General features: G+C 33.9%; 1 protein-coding gene across 4 annotated transcripts in view; it reads left to right on the forward strand.

The window, feature by feature from the left end:
* The window catches only part of skd (mediator complex subunit skuld), an 85,168-nt gene that overhangs the window by 1,217 nt on the left and 60,826 nt on the right, over window positions 1-23,125 (forward strand). The window lies entirely within an intron of this gene.

Consider the following 23,125-nt stretch of genomic DNA (forward strand, 5'->3'; position numbering starts at 1 on the left):
GCCGGCCTTCGCATTGACAGTTAGTAGTGGAGCAGAAATCTGCCAAAGTACGAGTAATTTAGACCGCTAAACGCACAACTTAGCTGACCCGATCGTTCATTACTAATTTCATTTCTCCTCACGATTACAAAAATATTCACGACTCGTAATTTACCGTATTTCGAAACAACGAAAAAGTGTTCATTGGGCGCCGCGATTCGCGTTCTAATTATTTTTTTATTAATTAAATATTTAAATAAAATGTTTTTATTGTATTGTCTCGCATCGTAAACCGACACGGCCAGAAATTGCAATGTGCCAATGCTAGACCGACGTTATGATAATGGTTCACTTTTGGAGTGGTATTTTTCGGCAAAACTGCTAATAACATACCCACTATCGACTCTACAAAGCGAATCACAGTGGGCGAGAATATAAAAATGATATTGGTCTAATTACTTAATAATAAATAATCGTACTTGTTATTAAAATCTTCTCTAATTATGAAATTACGGTAAAAAAACACCAGAGATACATACTGTAAATTATTTGATACCTTTCATTAAACGATGTTTATTGTCTCCTAAATAATTACGGTTTACATAACCATAAATGAAACTGTTGTTATTTTCAATAATGATGGTCACGTTTGGTTTGCGATCTCAAAAGGCGTGAGACAGGGATGTGTAATGTCACCGTGGTTGTTTAATCTATACACGGACTGTATGAAAGAGATACAATGTATGGGTATTGGAGCAAAAATGGATAATTTTTCGGTAAGCTGCTTGTTGTATGCTGCTGATGCAGTTCTGTTAGCAAGCAGCAACGAGAATTTGCAAAAAAATAGTCTCTAGAACGTATGATGTATGGCCGGAGAGCGAATTGGCGATGAACGAAAGTAAGTCAAAAGTGATGGTATTTGAAAGGGGAAGTGAGGTTACTGACTGCATAATAAACGTAAACAACGAATGTCTCGAACAAGAAAAAGAATCTGTGTATCTGGGAAGCATGTTTTCAAGATATGGAAGAATTGAAAAAGATGTTGGAAAGAGAGTGAATGCGGGCAGCAAAATGAACGGCGCATTAAGCACAGTAATGAGGAAGTTCAGTGTTTTTTTTTGAATTTTTTATTTGTTAATAGACTGTTAAACTAAGTCAATTTTTTTTTTTTTTAATTTTTATATATCGTATTATCGGCGCTACGCTTTTTCAAAGTTTTGTATTTCTGAAATAACTCCGCGTGTAACGTCAGAGGTTCATTTCCGCTTATTCTCATTCAGTTCCTCCTATTGGTCCAGAAGCGACAAGCAGACCGGAAATCTTCCATAGCTCTCAGATCATAGGTTGATTCACATGAACCAGTGACGTCATTTAAAGTAGTGCGTTTTTATCAAAGTATTTTTTATTATTTTTTCAGTACATTTTCAAGAAACTTTGCAGTACAATTTAATGCTCTAATTTTTACCCCGCGTAAGAAAACATTTTTTGTATCCAATTTCCCGTAGGGCTGAGTTCCTCATTGCTTATAAAAATAGGTCAATCGAAGCTAAACTGGACTTTTAGTCCCAACACCTATGTATGGAAGTGAAACATGGAACTGGCAGAGGAGGGATAAAAGCCAAGTGAATTCGGTCGAAATGCGTTATCTTAGACGAATGTGTGGGAAATAATTGTATGGCAGGGTTACGAATGATGAAATTAGGCGAGAGTGTAAATCTGAGTCAAGTATACTTGATAAGATTAAGAAAGGGTCTCTGAGATCTTCTGCGGTCATGTAGAACGAATGGTTAAACAATGGCGAAAATGAACAGCAACGTGAGACGAGGACGACCGAAGAAGACGTGGCATGATCAGATAAACCAAAATCTTAAGTCTGGTCATGTCAAAAGCAGACGGGACCGAAGGGCATGTATGCCAGGATAGACGCCTGTGGCGATCCATTCTCTCTGCCTACCCCTACGGGGAAATGGCGTGATGGTAGTAGTAGTACGCAGTTGTCGTAGATATTAGTTCAAATGTATTATTTTATTGACTGAGACACTGGCGTCACGCACGGGGGTCCCGGGGAGATCACAAAAAAGTGATTTTATTTAAGCCTGTAATAGTTGGGCCTCTCGATCTGTTGCGCGAAAATAAACGGCAATAAAATGACACAATCATAATGATGCTTAAAAATACTCCGGCAATCTTTCTCCCCTCGGGTTGAACTAACCCACCCCACCCGCGGAAGCGCTTTCACTCTACTTCCTCGGTCGCAAATTCCGCACGAGTTTCCCCCCGGAAGGGCCCCGATTACAATGGGAGGTTAACGGAGTTATCTTCGCCTGTCTATAAAGAAAATCCGATATCCGATATATTCGCGTGGACATTTAAAGTATCTTCGTCGGTAACCTATAATTGAGCATGTTTAGAAGAAAAAATGGTATGCATATTCGGCTTTTCATACAGAAAACTTAATGTTACTTTGTAGATAAATGTTAACTTCCCCTTGTAATCGGGGCCCAGGAGTCGGGACCGAAACACCGTTACGGACTGTATTAGCCGATGTGTTTGTATTCGAAATGACCGTATCCATAAAACGATAATAAACACCAGCGAAGCAATAGAATCGATGTCCAATATATTATATAAATAAAACACGAGTGATACTTTAATCCACAAATTTGGAATATCCAGTGACCGGTTTCATCGCTTTCGCGACATCTTCGAGACTGGTATCTTTATTAAAGAGTTAAATGTATTTCGTAATGTATTATGTAAAAAAAATTCTTTGGGTTAACTAATGAGTTGATATAATGCTATTTATTATAAATTTTTATAATTTTTTTGATAATGATCCTTAAGATAAAATTACTTTATTTAATTTACTTACATATAACTTTGAATTATCTATCCTTACCTCTGTTTTGTATAAAAAATACATTTAACTCTTTAATAAAGATACCAGTCTCGAAGATGTCGCGAAAGCGATGAAACCGGTCACTGGATATTCCAAATTTGTGGATTAAAGTATCACTCGTGCAACATTTTTGGGAAGGGAATGGAAGTCTAGGCATTACAGGGCTTAAAAAGTTTTCAGCTCTTTTACTCCACAGAAGTCAACAGGTGAAAGAGTTGAGGAAATGTAGATGTTTAAACATAGGCAGAATGGTGAATGTTACAGTGCGTAAAGTGGCCACTTAAACCAGCCGATGACAGGTCATAAGCCCTGTAAATGCTTAGACAGCCATTTTCCCTTCTCAAAAATGTTTTCCCTCTCTGTTGCAACAAATTTAGATCAAAATATGAATTGGCCAGTAATGATTGAGAGCTGTTTTCAGCTTGCGAAAATCATATTCTTTAAATTAGTGAAATATATTTACAGTCGCGATCTTAAAAGTATCAAAAGGTGATACAAAAACAGCGGGGAAAATCATAATGACGCATGGAACTTGCGATAAAGTTTAATTTGATGCGTCTTGTTTTTGGCCATTTGGGTGTTATTGTTCTTTAGTATGCCGAAAACCTTTTATTTCGGTATGAGCTGACGGGGAGAACGAGAATTCTCGGAGTCAACATCAGCACCGAGCTCTCGGTCTCGGTAACTCCTGAAGCCCTAGACTCTAACCAGACGTATACTTGCAGTCGTTCCCAAATTACCCTAGCATGCATCGCAACTAGGGATGTAAAATTACGTTATTTTACCAAAAGTCGCGGTAAAATACCGTAAATTACGATATTTTACGGTAAGAAACGAATTTGACGCACTAATTTTTATTTTTCAAATATATTACAAATACGAGTAGCTTTGTTTTAGGACACTTTACATGACTGCAAACATCAGGTTTCGATTCATCGGGTGGTTGTCGAGATTTATTAGAAGTATGGGATGTTCAAGGTCATTCGGTATGTACTTTTTTCACTTTTTTAGAAAAATGGTTTTAAAACTTAACAGGATCGGTGGACATAGGGTCCTTGGTAAAACCTTAAGTTTGTGACCTTGAACGACCACCGCTCATGCCGTGATTTTGAAAAAATGGTGCCTAAAATCAGTTTTTTGTATATAATTACGTCCCTGAAGGTTTTATAGAAAAAAAATTACGAAAGTCTGAGAAAATAAAACTTACTTAAAAATCGCAATATTTTTTTTTGTTCGTAGGATCAATACTTTCCAAGATACACGTTTGAACATCAAATACATTTTATCAAAATAGCGGAAAAGCGCTATTTGCACTAACTTTTTACTAATTGTTTGATAGTTGACCTACCAAAATCATCATCATCATCATTCCGCTACCTAGTTGGAGCATATGGTGTTCACAAAGATCCTCCAGGCATCTCGGTCGGATGCCAGCTCCTGTGCATCCTCACAAGTCAGGTTCGCACCTCGTAGTTGTGACATGAACTACCAACTAAATTAGCAGCGGAGGTCTAAGACGCCGAGAACTTGATGCCTTGTTAAGCAGGCTAACCTGAAGTGGCATTATGTTATATAAAATTATTTTTATATTATAATGTACCCGTTTAAAGTATTTGTAATACCTACCGCCTGTATATTTGTAAAACCTGGTTTTTGCAGTCATGTAAAATGTCCTAAAACAAAGCTACTCGTATTTGTAATATCTTTGAAAAATAAAAATTAGTACGTCAAATTCGTTTCTTACCGAAAAATACCGTATTTTACCAAAATCTGGTAAGATTCCCGCAAAATACCGCGGTAATTTTACCGCCTTGCATCTCTAATCGCAACCCCTCAGCTCGCGTATTCTATGGTAGTATTTATATAGCTAATCTCACTATTTTTATTCTGAGTGCGAGAGATTTGTATCCGATCTTTTTTCGCACACTAAGATGAAGCCACTGCATAACTCCACCCGGAATACCCCGACCCGATTAAGGAAAGGCCTTACTGTACAAATTACCAAATTTAAATACATAATATCATACACGATTCTGTCGTATTGATTTCTCCTTATGAATGAATAACATCATAGATATAATAAAAAATTCTTACATTGATTCGTTTGATTTTAAAATGTAAATAAGTTCATAAAATATATCTACAGAAGTCGTATCTGCGAGTATGTCGACTTACCTACGTTTTAGGGACGAGTCTTGTACCGTAAGCCATATCTTATCATCACTATTATTTATTTATGCATTTTTTCACATTATAAACAATGATTAATAATTAAAATAATGTGAACTCTCTGGGGGTTACCCGTGCCGAGGACACTTATTAATGTATATTTTTTAATATTTATTTATTACAATTCCTTTACCCACTCCTGATAGCCCTGGGTACGTATTCTGATGGGAAGTTAAAATTTATCTTCAATTTTATCTAAAAAGTAAAATTCAGTTTTCTGCATGAAAAATATAATATGTTTACAATTTTTCTTTCGTGTCAAAAGCAAACAGAACCGAAGGGCGTGTATGACAAGATGTATGAATGTGGAAGAAGCTAGGAATTTATGCCAGGATAGACGTGTGTGGCGGTCCATTCTCTCTGCCTACCCCTACGGAAAAATGGCGTGATGGTAGTAGTAGTAACATGTTCAATTACCGGTTACCGACGAAGATTCTTTGAATTTCCATACAAATATACGCGTTTTCGTACATAAATATCAATATTAGTTTATACCGTCTCTGTATATATCGATAAAGATACCCGTTCGTAATCGCGGCCCTGGGGTGCTATTATGGTGCGTGTATCTTGTAGGTAAACACACGAGATAGATAATATGGCCGCGAGAGCGTTTGGAATACCAGCGAAGAAGAATTGAAGATATATGGATGTTCAAACAAAATGGTGAATGTTACACAGTGTGTGAAGTGGCCACTTAAACCAGCCATTGACAGGTCATAGCCCTGCAAATGCCTAGACTTCCATATTCCCTTCTTTAAGGTATTCTCCATTCCTGTTGTAATTTGTTAAATTTTAAGGAGTCCAGTTAAAAAAGTTCAGTTACGTTTATTGTTTAGTTCGATTAAAGAGTTCTTTAGTTGCTGTTAGATAAGGGAGGTCATATAATTTCAATGTTTTATTTTGCTGCTTTGTTGTCTTTTTGTCATTTTGGTTTCCCGTTCCCCATAACTGTTGCATATAACATATTTTAGATCTTACATAGGCTTCGATGCATTATATTTTTTTCCGTTTTTGGATCGAAGTTTTTCCTTTTTAAAGAAAGATTCGATAATGTTGCTATTTCGCTAATTAAATAATTGATACGAATTTCCGTGTATATCTATTGTTAGCCCTAAGAATTTAACATATCAATTTCAATTAGTCGTTCAACGTTTGTGTAAGCATCTATTTTATGGCATTTTATTTTAGATTAAAAATGTAAAATATGATTTTTATCACGCTTAAATTATATAAATAGCTATTCAAATTATTACGCGAAATTCGAGTCGTTAAGGAGCTACATTAATGAAAAAATATTAAAACAACATTAGTAGTCTCAACAATAAATTGATTACATCTAGTTATACATGATAAACTTTCTTTTTTTTACCTTTTTGTACATGTTGTGTTCACGTGTAATTGAACGATAATAGCGCTAAACGTTGAGATTACTCGTAATGTACATTATTTCGTCCGCAAATATATCGTTAGATGAAAATGATACCTATTTTGAAGGACATAATGTAATATATTACTTAAATTAATATAGATTTTCATATCCTTCCTTGAATAGTTACGCCACCTATTGATTAATCGTGCAAATTTGTTAATTAAGGGATTCGAACCCACAATTAATTTACGAAATCAAATAAGTAATCACTCACGTCTTTCCTATTTGCAAACAGTGTTTTTTGTTTCCTCGTAATTATACCCAGCAGATTAGCAACTTTATATTATATATTTACGGATATGAATTTTTTGTACAATTTCCAAATGACTAATTACGGTAAACGTGACACCGTAAGAATCTGACGATTTGTTAAAATCTGCTCTATGGAAGCATAGATTTTACCCATTGTATTTTTATTTTATTTTATTTATTAAAAGAAAACAACAGCCATTACAACAAAAAATTAATATTTACAAATAAACCAAAATTATAGGCCAATTATAGTTTTCTATACATTACTAAATACAATGTCAAAAAAAGTAAAAAAAAAAGCGTACATTGAAATAGCCACTCCGCATCATTCCACGCGTAAAAACTAAATAAAATATTACAATAATAATGAAATAATAAAATAAAAAGTTTTTTATTTACTCGGACTTAAAAATCCTTTCGCCGGCGGATCCATACGGAGCGGAGCTATCAGTCCTCCCTTTTTTCTTCTTTGAAACAAGAGAAAATAATTACAATATAAGTAGAATATAAAATATTCAAAACAAATTTATAAAGTACCTTAAATACAAAACCGGTATTTCTTATGTATCTACTCTCACTGCCTCCACCTTCCATGGAATCATTTCTCTACAATACCGCAGAGTGTGTGCGGACCAACTACTGCTTTACAAAATTATGACAGGAATGGTTGACTGTACAGAGCTGCTTGGTTTAATAACAATACATGTGCCAGCCAGGATTTGTAGACGGTACCACCTGTTTCATGTACCAATAAGTAAAACATCGTATGTTAAAAATGCTTTTTTTCGTAGGACTTTTTCAATGTACAATACAAAATTTAAAAATATAGATTACACAAACATCACTCAGATTTAAAATTTACACTAAAAATGTATTATGTAACTTAGTAGACATTATAATAATAAATATGTACATTTCCCCTCCCCTCCTTATCCTCTCTTCAAGCATTTTTGTCCAAATCCCGCCCAATTTACAGTAACTTAATGTTCTTAAAATAAATATTTTAAAAATCCTTGATTATTGAGTACATGAAAATAACATTTTTATACGTATAAATTGTATGTATTTATTTGATATGTAATATTTTCTTTACTAACTTTGTATACTATGTGGAAATCTGTTATTAGTTCTGAATTTATACACTATATCTGTTTGTTTACTAAAAATATGTATGTAGAACTGTTGATTTCCCAAATAAAATAAAATAAAATAAAATATTAAAGTGTACAAAAAAAAATATCAGGTAGGTACAGTTAGATTAAATTATAATTATTATTTTTAATTAGAGTTCTAGCATTTTCTCTAAATTTGCTTAAAGTGAGGAAATATATATTTATTTTAACAAAAAACGTGTTATAATTATTTAGAATTCTGGGCAAAAATGCATTCTTATTATTATTCGTGCTTGAAATACCAACATTAAGTATGAATAGTATGAAAGTACACTCTCGGGAATAGTATAATGATGCGATAATACGCAATACGGATTCCGTACATTGTAAGGTTGTTTATTAGTACAGCTTTAGCAATAGCGACTCACGGTGCGAGTGTCGAGGAGTCCTTTCACCGGCACCGGGTCGAGACGAGCCCGCCCGATACCTGCCCGCCCGCCCGGTGCGCGCCGCGACTCCGCAGCGACTCCGCACTCCGCACTCGGTCCGCCCGCCGACACTCACTCCCCGCTCCCTGCGCCGTGCGGAGCCTGAACCGCCGCAACTCACATTTTGTTGTTTTTTTAGTTAATTTATGATTTGTAATTAGCGTTTCATTAGCTCTTAGTGTATCCGACCCTTTTTCACTACTACAACTGGAAGGTAGTAAACTAAATACCTACCTATACGAAATTTTATAATCAAATAGAGATGATGCTTCATAGAACGACAGTTTGAAATTATGTTCCGAAAAAATTGCGTCGAAACTAACAAAGTAACTAACATTGCCGCGCAAAACGCGCAGTAGAGTAAACATGACTAACTGTCTACGCCAGTTTACTGTGAATTCAAAGACTACATGTTGGGTTACGGAACTTAGGTTGAATGGAACACAAGACCGGTGGTTAGTGCCGCATCTAGCATGTATATATCAATGACTAAAATGCTGTTTTCAAATAATATTTTTAGCTTAATTATATTGAATACTTTTATTTGTAAAAGTTAATGTGTGTTTTTATTCTAACTGCTTTATTTATTTCGGATAATTCATATAGCACATTTTTTTGGGTAAATCACCTCGAGGGCTCATACTCGAAAGAAGTTAGTATCTGCTATCAGTTTTCTTCAAAAACCAACTAAAACGCAGCATGCCTCGTGAAACATTGCATTTTAACTAAAAATATAAAAAAACCTCTTAACTCCCTCATTGGACGTCTGTTTCTAAACTAGTCTTGATTATGTTTTTATTTGCTTTTCACCTATGGGGTTTTCCGAGTCTCCACGTCCAAACGGCTTTATATTTATAAAGTTTTGGTATTTAAGTCTACGAGATTTTATTGATTTATTTTAACAGTGATTGCTAAATATTATCGAATAAATATATCATGCATCGAAAAGTATGGAGCGAATAAGTCGAGTCTCTTTGTCATGTTGCTCTTGTCAACATCATCATCATTCCCTTTCCGCACCTAACGGTGCATAGGGCACTCCATTGGTACACCGATCGCAGCGTATTTTGATCATTTTTGTTGCATGAAGGTAAGGTGATCAGTCTTACGCTTCAGGTACCAGTCCAGGGACTATGAAATATTGCAGTGTGAAAACACCCTTTTAAATCAATATTCCATATCAACCACGTCGAGAATCGAACCCGAGACCTCTTGCACGGTTGGCAAATGCGCTAACCATTACACCACGAGGCCGACAAGTTGCTCTTGTAAAGATGTGAATTGTTAAAATAAGATGAGATTCATTAGTTAAGTATACCTTGATAAAGAGGCATGTGAAACTTTGAAACCGGTCGGTAGAAAAAATAAAAATACGTGGTTGAAAACAAAGTCGTTTTATATTCTTTTATTTATAATGAATAATCACAAAGTTAGTGCTTCAAATATAAATTTTATATTATTTGTTTTAACAGTTTGAAATGTTTGCATTCTGTGGTAGGTATGTATGTATCTATTATAAAAAGTCGGGTAACTATGTAAATACCAATACATTTTTTAATTTTGTAATGTATTTACATAAAAGCGTTATTGTCTCGATTTTTTGTAGTATTTTTATTGTCCGTCCGACGCATGACGTTTTGTCGACTGTCGGATTTGGTGATGTGCCTACTGGCCTACTGGCCTGCTCGCGTAATGTCGATTTTAATTCCGTAAATCGAAATGGAAATGCGAACAGTATTCATTTGATGGTTTATGTCGGTAACGCGAACACGCCATACACACGTATCTTTATGTTTCCTAAAATATATGGCATTGACAACAGAACAACCTCCTGTCCAATCAAAATCATTCTTTTTCCAAAACACCATCGAATTATGACTTACGAGTATAACATTTAAAGCGATTATGATAGTAATTGTTTACGAATGTTTTTACTTTATTTATGGAAGAAACCGCAACAATTATGTTTTCTGGTGTGAGTTTCTATTTTTGGGTTTGTTGAAAATGGCAAGTAATGCGGTAATCTTGATTAATATTAAATTATTGTTTTTCGGTTTCTGTCTTGTTGATTTGCAAAATAAAGCGGTTGAATTTTAGTCCAGAAAATATTGAGAATTTCGGGTAGAGAATATGATATTGTTTTACGAAATTTGCAATTTTTTTGAATCGGCATTAACATGTGAAATAACATATTGGAAGGTACGTATTATTGTTTCTGCATTTATTTTCTGAAGTTTATAATATACGAGCTAAACCCGGCAATGCTTTGCTATAGATTTGAGTACATACTCGTATATTTATTTAATGAACATAATCGAATGTTTCATATCAATTATTGTATTTAATAAAAATGCGTTATGTACATGATTATTTTTGTGTTTCGAGTTGCATAAATTATGAGGATATGCGGTGACGGTGAATTTTGATAAATAGGTATTTGAATATTGTTTCCCTGTCTTGAATATGCCTCCCCGATGCTATGCGAAAACGACCACTGCATTTCGGACCTTTTATGCATAACTAAGATAGACAAAATTGACGTTTCGTTGTCCCATTTTCCGCACCTCAGAACTGAACCAACTTTGTTATTTTTTTAGACAGAGTATCAGAATGTCCTTTTAGCGTTTTTCAAAAATAGTTATCATATTTATGTACCGTGCGCCCGAAGACAGCGGATAAAACTGGGCGCTTTTATGGGTTTTTGGATGGTTCTAGTTCCTATAGTAAACAATTTATCAACAACAACAAAAACAATAGGGGCACGCCAATGGTAAATATCCATGGTGTGAAAAAAAATCAATGCTCTAGTGCCATAATCCAGGTAGAAAACACGGGAATACTTGTTTATGAAGCGAAGTCAGACTGCGAATCCTCTTAAGATAAAATATTATGTATATTTACAAATTTTGTTTTATAATGCTTTTACATAACCATAGAAACAGGTTCGGTTTTCTTAAATAAGACTATACCCTCTAAAACTATGACATTTAACTCATGCCCAACGCGTATTTAGCCGTTATTTAACCGCCCGCCGGATTTTGACGTGAGCTTTAATTCAAACTAAAATGCCGGATTGTGTCTTGAAAGCGTATAAAAACCGTTTGGGTAAACGTAAAAAAGATGATGTAACCTTTTGGTTGTAAGTAATTACCTAGGTACTTGTTAATTATTTAATTCTATAACTTAAAATAATAAATATTATAATTTAGAATTATTTTTATAAATGTTAAACTCTGCTCTTTTGGCCAACAGGGATGCACTTGATGCTGGAATACGATTTTTAAAAATGTATTGAATATCATATAATGTTATTTTAGTATTACCAAAAATCCAGTAAAAAGAAATAAATGGGTAGAAATTATAAGGAATTTGAGGAAATAATCTGATTGCGATCCATTTAAACGAATGTTTTTTGTAAACATTAAAAAAAAAAACATTTTACACAAAAAATAACATTTTTCCTTTTTTGTATATGCATTCTCGGTGAATGTAGCCCTGGTTAACGATGAAAAAAACATTTACGCTCATAACTTTTTTCTGCTTATTAAATTTTAGATTTTAATAGCTGTAAATATGCTCCTGACAAAGACTACATTTCGCTGAAAATCGCACGTAAATCGGTCCAGTAGTTATTCAGTCTACTGAGGACACACATACGAACATTGCCTTCAGTACAGTTCTTCACATCCATATTTATAACTTCTCCTGTAGATGGAAAGATCTGTCCCTTTCGAAACTAGTTACATATATCGTACTGCTCCATAAGAAATTCCAGTGGTCTCACAACAAAGTGTTTTATTAAATGAATTTAGAAATCAGTTATTTAATTATTTTCGAAGACAATCTCGTGCATCACTGGCTCATTGTTAAAGGGGGATATCTTCAAACAAGTAAATCCAAAGGAATCATTCCCACGGTGACCGATACGCAAGCAAACATTTTATTATGCGAGGTACAGTTTTGTGCGGTTTGTCTTCCGTCTCCTCTCTCCCATTCTCCTCTCTTCGTCTACTGAAAGTACTCGGTGCTAATGATCGCGAATTATGTACATACATAACAAAAAAAACAAAACATGACAGGTCTGTATTCTAGAGCTTCGATTGCTCCCGGAGCCACGTGACCAGTACTGCATTACCTGCGCCTGCATACCTACCCACCTGCACACTGCACACTGCACACTAGACTTCTCGTAATCTCGCTGGCATAATATATTTCTCAAAATATGAATTTTCGGCCTGGCTAAATTATATACTCGATAAATATAATCTGTGGATTTTAAAAACGTAAATCTTTGAAGATTAGCGCCTTCAAAATAATAATTAAAAACCAATTATGTATGATATTTTTTTTAAGCTTTTAACTATTACGTGAATATGTTTTTTTTTATTAATGTTTTACTTAGTTATCCTTTTCTATCATTTATTTGATAATTACAAATTATTTTAATAAATTAAAAATTCAGTTGAACATGACTGTTATATAGGCGGCTTCCGTAGTCAACACATTTTTTTTTCTTCTTAAACCTGGGTTACGTGCTCTAATTATTCATCACAGTAATTAGGCCACTCGGCATGTGGCGCAAATCCCAGCCTGTAATATAACATGTTATGTAATTTAGTATATAATAAGTATCATGGTCAACATTATTATAACAGAGTTCGAAAACACTTCAGAAAAGGGAATGCTGACGCCTGCACATTAACAGTGCTTATGACAATAAACCAGCCCATGGTAGATCATCATCATCGTTCCCTTTCCGCACCTAATGGTACATAGGGCGCTGCATTGGTACACCAATCGCAGCGTATCTTGATCATTATTGTTACATGATGGTCAGATGATCGGTTTCATGCTTCGGGTGGTCAGATGATCGGTTTCATCTTCAAATAAATATTTGATATTAACCATGTCGGGAATCGAACCCGAAACCTCTTGCATGGTAGGTAAATGTGTTGACCATTACGCCACGGTTAAAGAACGACTAAATATACTTAGGGCAGGACTGAGCGTTTGGGCATGAGTAAGTGTCATAATTTTAGAGGGTTCCGGGTGCGTCTTTATATATTAATTGGTAGATTATTTAATACTTAGCTTTCAAATGTTAACATAATTTTGAGTCTATGTTTCAGGTAATAGAAGCATACCACACGTGTGGACATATTAATATCCTTCAATTTAAAAAAAAAAAAATATGTCTCAATTTACCTGCAAATGTTGCAAACATGAGGTACAATAAGAAAGTCATAGTTTCCCATGTAGCATTTTACTGCTTTAACCATGATACAATAATTTATTTTTTTAAATTTCAGTTTCCACAATTAATATTGTAAATATGTCATGCACAATTAGAGAAATTAAAAAACATGATACAATTAGACACGATTACGTCATCAAATAAAAAAACTCCAATCAAAAACAAAATTAAACCTCTTTCAAAAATCGAAAAAAAAACAAATTTAATACTCAAAATGGAGACTGTGTGTAATTTGAGACATGTATAATGCTAGAACAATTAACAAATATTAAAATGCATACACTATCTTCAGTCTATACTTTTCTGTAATAAAATAACTACTGTAGTCGTACCTAATTATCAAATAATTTTGTTTTCTCCTAATTATTAAACTTAACTATCAGTAGAGATTTGAGACTAAATTTATTGAGACTTACGCACCTAATTTGAGACATAGTCTTAATTTACCTTCCAAAGAAAATAATGCTTTAATTTTGCTTTAAGTGTCAAACATGGCGTTGACTTGTTTACGGAAAAGTGCCTCATGAGATCGTATTATTAATTCAGAAATATATTTGAATAAAAAATCAATGTCAATTTCTCAATAAATACTACTTACTTTGTTACGTTTACAAGCAACAACTTTGGAAGGACACTGTCAGTGCTGCCCGAGTAGCGATGATACCACATGTAATATTATGTGCCGCGGAAGTTTCGTCTCAAATTATATCAAGATGTTGTATGCTTTTACGGTATTAGATTAGAAATATTTGTCATTTTGTGTGATATGGGAAAGTTTTTATATTTTCATTGTTAAATAAACGTAGGTTTTTTTTGTTTTTTTTTTATGAAACCTTTATTAAACATGAAAAAACAATAAATAAAAAAATAAAAAATAGAACAATTCAGGTTGAACTTGCCAAAAATACATAATTATACTAGACATACGTTACTTTATACTTACATACATTTTATTATAAAAATTACAGTTAATGTTTCGAATATTTGGATATTATTCTGAATAGTCAAATAAGCCGCTTGTTCGTCACAAATAAACACACTCTCTCAACCCTTTTAGACCTGAATTAATTTCTGTGTTCTATTAAAGGAGTTATTCGATTTTTTTGGTTTATATGTTTTTTTATGAACAATGGTTCTCAAACTGATAATCCGCCGACAAGATTAATTCAAAACGTATTATTACCTAACAATGTAATATGTATTCATTCAAATTTAATTTAATTTTACTGAAATATTAAAACTTGCTTTACATACCATTTATGAGGACAACAGGAATTCGCCCCAAAACAAACAAACCAGCTAGAAGCCAGCTGTCAATGTTCAAAACGAAGTTATCTGTGTAATGCTAATTACCAACGTATAAAAAAAATAGAACCGTATCTAGGGGATCCAGTGATTGAAAATTAAACTTGCCGCTTTTGAATTTCAGTCGATACGGTATTCTCGCGTATTTGAACGGACACTTGGGCTGAAAGGGTTAAACAGTTTTAACAGAAGCACAGTTGTATAATCACGTTTCAGAGTTTCCATTGTTTTTTTTTGTATATTTTGGCTAGAATAAAGCGTCCAATATAATGAAGTATCAAAAACAATGCTTTGAATAAATGTTTGTAGGTGGGAATACGGAAGTCTAGGCATTTACAGGGCTTATGCAGTGTGCAAAATGGCCATTTAAACCAGCCAATGACTTGTCATAAGCCCTGTAAATGCCTAAACTTCCATATTCTCCCCTCTAAAATGTTTTTTTATTTATTTAAATGTATAATACAGCACTTCTGCCAATTACAATGTACATAAATTATATAATTACAAAAACATCGGAAAAAAAGCACAATAGATAATCATCATTATCATTCCCTTTTCGCACCTTTTGGTGCATAGAGCACTTCATTGGTACGCCAATCGCAGCTTATCTTGATCATTTTTGTTACATAAAGGCAAGATGATCAGTCTTTCATATCTCCCCACACGGTAGATGGGAATCGAACCCGAGACCTCTTGCATAGTAGGCAAACGCGCTGACCATTACATCACGTGGCCGTAGATTATTAAGGTCTATAGAAACAATAGTAAACAAAGACGAATAAGAAGTCACTAATACACATTATGATACATAGTTAGAGAGGGTCTAAAGCTGGTAATTCCAGCATGGAAAAGATCCACCTCTCTCGGTAGGCTGTTCAACAGACCAATCATAATCTCCACGGGCATCGTCAACGGTAAATTTGCCCGCATTCCGGAAGAACAAACGGCCCGTGTTGCCAGCTCCTAAATAGTTGCTCCCTAACCATATCATTTGAGAGAGGAGCTATAATCTACGTTCGACCCGATGCTTGACGAAATCAGAACTGTAGAACTGATACTAACAAAACTACGCGCAATTTCTAGTTTAGATATTGAACGAGTAATCGCGATTAGTTTCTTTGATATTTTATTATTGTTATCAAAAACATTTTTCACATTTTACACTTATTTGTTTATACATTTGTATAAACCACTTAATTTTTTTAATAACACTTCGACCGGTTTCGAGGTTACTACCTCATCGTCAGGAAGTTAAATTCCTGACGATGTGATGTGATGAGGATTATTTGTCGCGAAACATAAATATTTTGACATTTAATATGTTCACGGATGTTCCATTGTGATCGCGAATACGATAAACAACCACGGTGAGAATTTTTTTATCACGTCGCTTATTTTTTTAAAATTTTTTTTAATTTTTTTATTTTTTTTATTTAAATTTTATTGATAAACCCTTACGGGTTACATACATTTAACAAAATGTTTTCACTTTTAAAATTCACATTCTACTGTTAATAATAATATTTTTAACATCTTTGTAAAGGTTGCCCGAGTCTTTTGTTTAGTTTTGTCTGGTAGTTTATTGTATAATTTCAGTCCATGGTTTATAAGTCTCGATTGTCCTTTTCTCGTTTTAAAAGATTGTATATGATATTTTTCTGATATTCTCGTATTGTGTTCATGTTTACTACAATTTTTTTCAAGTTTTAATTCTTCGTCTACAATTACATCAGTGGCTAATTTATGAATAAATTTTAAAGATTCTAGTTTAAAGAGTTCAGTTACGTTTAATTGTTTAGTTTGTTCAAAAAGTTCTTTAGTTGCTGTTAGATAGGGAAGGTCATATACTAACTTTAATATTTTATTTTGCTGTCTTTGTAGTCTGTTTATGTCATTTTGATATCCTGTTCCCCATAGTAGTTGCATATAACATATTTTAGTTTTAACATATGCTTCATACATTAAAAAAATTTCCTTTATTGGAACAAAGTTTTTGATTTTAAAAAATAGACTCGATTATTACGTCGATAGGTATTTGTGATTGAGCCTCAAACGTCAAAACGCCCACAAAGGGGCGCTGGCGCCCCGGTTAAGAATCACTGCTCTAATTTTTACCGCGCGTAAGAAAACATTTTTTTGTATCCAAATTACATGATGTAGGATTGCAGTCTGTTTATTCATTCGGTACACAAACATTGGAAAATAATCATTAAACTGTACTGGTACTCGTGCGTACTATACGCTGCAGGAAAAAATAAAACGTAAAAATCTATAAATAACAATGCTTCAAATTAATCCATGTTTCGATTCTAATGGTATTCGCATCGATCGAGTGACCCATTGAGGATTCCCAGCGGAATAGTTTAGGCCGCTTCGCCGCGCCGCGGGGAGGTGGAACAAAAGTGTGACCTCCGGGCGCGGGCGGTGGGCGGCCCCCGGCCCCCGGCGCTGCGGAGCGCGGCCGTAGCCTCCACCCGCGACCTTGCTTAACATCTCGTTAGCAAAATATGTGTTTTTTTTATCTTGGATTATAATATTATTATCTAGGTCATTACTGACTCGATGCGCTCCATACCTATTACGATATTTGTGCAACACTAGCATATAATCCAAAAGGTATTTTACTTTTTAAGGTAATTTCACACGCATATATTTATGTCTTTATCCTTTTTTCCGTGGGACCCGTATTAAGGGAAGGTTGAGAATAGGATGCCTCGCTCTACGGAGAATAAAAACTACTGCGGCCAAACCACTATACGTACTCGTACTCGTACATAGGAAGGAAGCTTTTCAATAATTTACCGCAAAATCTACGGGAAGAAATAAATGACGAAAAATGTAAGAAAAAAAAACAAACAATGGCTTCCTTATATAGTTAACATTAATTGTATTTTTATAAAAACATGTATTTAAGTATATTACAATTTATGTATTATTAATTTAGTATATAATTTATGTATCTTTTTTTTTACATAAGCAATGTTTCCTCACTGTCCCGTGCCGAGGGAGACATTTTATGTAATTTTGAAACATGCCTTTATTATACATAATTAAATCCCAATATTAAATACATAATATGTAACTTTTGTATCGTATAAGTTGGTATATATGCATATATAAATGTGTGTGTATATATGCCTATAATATGTGGGTGTACATATGCCTGTGAATGTGAATTAATTTTGTCTTTTTTTTGTGTTTTCTTTTTCAATTTTTAATTGTTTATTTATTTATCATTTTTTATTTGTTACGCATTTTTGTTTCTATTTTATATTATTTTGAACACTTGCCAAACACAAGAGCCTGACTCTTTTTTTTAGCAAATTCAACCTGAAATGTTCTATTCTTTATTTATTGATGTATTATTTTAGTAATAATAAATACAGGTTTACTAATATATATATTTTTTAAACTTGAATTATACAATGAAAATGTTGATAGTTTGGCATTTTATATTATATTTCTTACAAGCGCGGGCCATAGGTGTGTGGTATATAGACAAAGGCGGTTAACACCTTTAACCTAAACACCTTTGCTAATGTTCTTTTGTACCTATTATTTATATGAAAAATTAAAATATATACGTCGGAAACCAGTAATTGAACTAGAAAAATAATGTAAACATATTATATTTTTCATACAGAAAATACGGACCCAGGGCCGCGATTATAAAGGCTATCTTAATCGGTACATACCGAGACCATATACCAAACTTCTGTACTATCTCTTATCTACCTCGGTATGTTCTATAGACGTTTCATCTCGACCTCATAAGATCGAATCCAACCAATGGATGACCACGACAATTTAGTCCGCGTTTCTTCATTAAAATTTGAAATAGTTCTCATTTGTATTTTAAATAGGCTTCTGCGATAAAAAAAAGTGCCCACTTCAAAGCAATTATGAACTCTAATAAATCCCGATTCAAGCAAAAAATGCTCGCTTGAACATGATTTTTATATGACTTGACGATTACCAAGACGGTATGCTTAATGATCGTCTGTATTTATCTACTGAGCAAATTCAAGGCCGGCTCTCGATCCGTACACTCAGAAAGATAGTAAATCAGATGGAAAAATATAATAACTAAATTTATTTTTTACCGTGGTAACATTTTACGGCTAGATGCTCTTGTATGTGAATAGGGCAGCATCTAGCCAGTCTAGCCACTGCATCTAGCCGCTCGTTTTCAAAACTGAGAGTTATGTCGGAATTTAATTCGACTTCAAAATTTACTTATTTCTCTCTCATATTTTTAATATTCTTTTAAGAAAAAAGTGCCAACCTCAAAACGATTTAACATTTAAATAATTCGTAATTAAAAGATAAATTGCTCGGTGAAACTAAATTTTTGTTACTTTTAATGCGTAAATAAATGTATCGAGGGATTCTAGACCCGTCGGTTCAAACCGATGTACTTACATCAAAACTTGATGGCGGGGGGATCGGTAGTGTATCTTCGTAATCGGTCGGGAGAATTTTATCTTTAACTGTGACGTCATACTGATGCTATGTCATTTTAGTGCGTAGATATGTGTACCGTGACGTACGCTTCCCTTTTTTTTCATATCGATGTTTCTTCTGAAAACCTGAAGCCGGGGGTCGGTAGTGTATCTTCATAATCGCTCAAGAGAATTTATCTTCAACTATACCATCATGGTGAAGGTATGACGTGCTTATCTTCCCATCATAATAATAAAGATATACTACCGACCCCCCACCTTCAAGTTTTGGGTAGGTACATCGATATGAACCAAGGGGAAGCGTACGTCACGATACACATATCTACGCTCTAAAATGACATAGCTTCAGTATGACGTCATAGTTGAAGATAAAAGTCTCCCGACCGACTACAAAGGAATAGTACCGATACCACCATCAAGTTTTGATATAAGTACATCATTTTATACCGACGGGTCTAGAACCCCTCGATACATTTATCTACGCATTAAAAGTGACAAAAATTTTGTTCCACCTAGCAATTTTTCCTTTAATTATGATTTATTAAAAATTTTAATCGTTTTGAGGCTGGCACTTTTTTTCTTAGAAGCCTATTAAAAATATGAGAGAGAAATAAGTAAGTTTTGAAGTCGAATTAAATTCGATACTTACAGATGATCGTTAAGCGAACCGTCCAGGAGCTCAATCACAGATGGCTATCGACATGCTAAAAAACGTGCTAAGTATTTGAGCGATCACCACGAACAATCATGAACACGCTGAAGTTAAAGCGGTCGCGTTGCAAAACGAAATTCAACTTCGGTCAGTTCAAGAGGATTGGTTGAATCTCGCACAGGAACTTATCTATGGCGTTTTGCAACGCGACCGCTTTAACTTCAGCGTGTTCATGATTGTTCGTGGTGATCGCTCAAATACTTAGCACGTTTTTTAGCATGTCGATAGCCATCTGTGATTGAGCTCCAGGTGATTTTCAAAAATCATGCAAAATTCATGTTCAAGCGAGCATTTTTTGCTTGAATTAGGATTTATTGGAGTTTATAATCGCTTTGAAGTGAGCACTTTTTATTACAGAAGCCTATTTAAAATATAAATGAGATCTATTTTAAATGTTAATGACGTAAGGAACGCGGGCTTGTTTGCGGTCATTCCATTGGCTTGTCTCGATCATATGTCGATATGACAAGTAGGTAGAACATACCGAGGTACGATACAGATAGTACAGAAGTTAAGTATACCGTCTCGATATATACAGATGAAGATACCGTTCATAATCGAGGCACAGGACTCGGTGTCCAGTGTCTAGTGCGTAGTGCTGGTGGTAGGAGGACTCCTAGAGTGGAGTGCGCCTGGCGACTGGCGGCGGGCGGCCGCGTGACGTCACAAGGTCGATGCGCCCCGTGAACCTACAGTAGGGTCGCAGGGCCGCCCCCCGCCCCCCTTCTCCTGCCCGAGTCTCCTCGCGCGAGGCCTAATATGTCGCTCGCTTGCCTCACATATTTCGGCACCCGTAGATAGTAGATAGCAGATAGCAGATACGCGAGCGCGACTATTTCTCTGTTGTTAGGAGCAAATTTGTATTTCATTATAAACACAGGTAATATCAAAATATGCATGTTTCTATTTTTCTACCAGAAGATTAAATCCAGCTAGGGTGGAAATAGGCTTTGGGCATCAAACTTCAGAACGCAACTTAAGTCGCTGACTTACCTTCCCCCTTTCACATTCCATTCCACACCATAACACATATTCAACCACGAGTACCTATCTACATTCGGTGATACTACTCGTATTTAAGTGATAGTTTCTGTACGTATTTCATTTTACAATTATAACGTTATATGAAATATATGTAACAATAATAAAATAAGAGTGCCCGTTTTCTCGCTTTTTTATTATTATAATATTTTTTTATTTGAAATTTTATTTATTAACCCTTACGGATTACATTAATTTACCAAAATAATAATTCTTTCTTAAATTCATATTCTATTGTTAATGATATTTTTTTTTTACATCTTTTGTAAAGGTTGTCTGAGTCTTTTGTTTAGTTTTGTCTGGTAGTTTATTCTATAATTTTAGTCCGCGGTTTATTAGTCTCGACTAGCTTGTCTCGTTTTAGAATGCTGTATATGATATTTTCTAATATTGTCGTATTGTGTCTATGGTTACTACAATTTTTTTCAAGTTTTAGTTCTTCGTCTTCAATTACATCAGTGGCTTATTTATGAATAAATTTTAAAGATTCTAGTTTAAAGGGTTCAGTATATTTAACTGTTTTTTTTTAACGAAAAGCAATGTCAACTAGTATGCTGTTCAACTTTTATAAAATATTTTTATTAATGCATACAGACAAACATAATAACAAGTTAAAATTCACAATACGAAATTTCACAAAATGCTGTTAATATTGGTATTTAACGATATTTTAAATAATATTATTGGAGGAGTAATACTGAATTCATTTAATCAACCAGTCCCTTGTGCGCTAGTTAGGTAAAATTGCAATAAAATGTAGGCATAATAACTTTAATACGTAAATAACTTAATCAAATTGAATAAAAATCAATAAAATAAATAAATTCAACTTTGTTTTTGACCACTTTTTTTTTTCTTCGGACCGGTTTCAAAGCTGCACAAGATTCTTTATCAATGTATACTTAACTAATTAATTATATCCTATTTTATTTTTATCAGTATTTTGCTGTGTGTGGAACTAAATAACCAAGTCTCTTTTCCTTGTAAAGATGGTAATGTGAGATGGATACGCTTATTATGAATAGCTTTTGATTTCTAAGATTTCCAAGTCGTCTAATTTTTTATATTTTATTTTCAACATAAAGAAATTTTAATCCAGTGTCTTCATTGAAATGATGATTAATTTCTATCAGATGGTTTGCGTATTCAGAACTTTTTTTATTTAGGCACCGTAAGTGTTCTTTTACTCTTATATTAAAGTTTATTTTAGTTTTTCCAATGTTAGATTGAGTCGCAATCATTACAGTTGATTTTAGATTTATTATATTTAGGGACTTTGTCTTTCTGATTTTTTAACATTGTCATAGTTCCATACACATAATACTGATAAAATAAAATAGGATAGAATCCATCAGTTAAATATACCGTGATAAATAATCTTGTATAGTTTTGAAACCGGTCGATACAAAAAATAAAAAATAAGTGGTTAAAAACAAAGTTTTATTTATTTATTTTATCATAATGAATAACCACAAATTTAGTGCTTCAAATATAACATTTAATGATAAAGATTGTCCATTAAAAAAATACTTTTATATTATTGAGGAACAATATATTTGCTTAACAAATTGTGACTATCTTCCGATATCTTGTGTACGTGTTTGTGAAGAAAAATAAATTCTAATCAAATATAGGTACTGTTTAGATAAATTATTTTAGCGTTATTAGGAAAAAACTCCTCCGCACTTTGCACCCGATAGGGATCTTTATCAAAGTGAGAATAAGAACTGTACGTTTGTTTTTTTCTCTAATATTCTTTTCTGTTGGTATTTGGAGAAATGCACATTTACGTGGGTAATAGTTAAAAGAAGTATATCGAAGAAAGTGGGTCATCGAATTCATTGATAAAATGAAGTTATGTTGGGCATTATTTCTTATTGATATTAAACTTGAAATTTTGGTCCGAACCGAACAAACAATAATACTAAAGTAGATATGGCGGTATCTTGTACCCACCTGAAG

This window comes from Micrasema longulum, unplaced genomic scaffold, assembly GCF_059751315.1.
Source record: "Micrasema longulum isolate JH-2025_06_02 unplaced genomic scaffold, ASM5975131v1 h1tg000705l, whole genome shotgun sequence".
NCBI lineage: Eukaryota > Metazoa > Arthropoda > Insecta > Trichoptera > Brachycentridae > Micrasema > Micrasema longulum.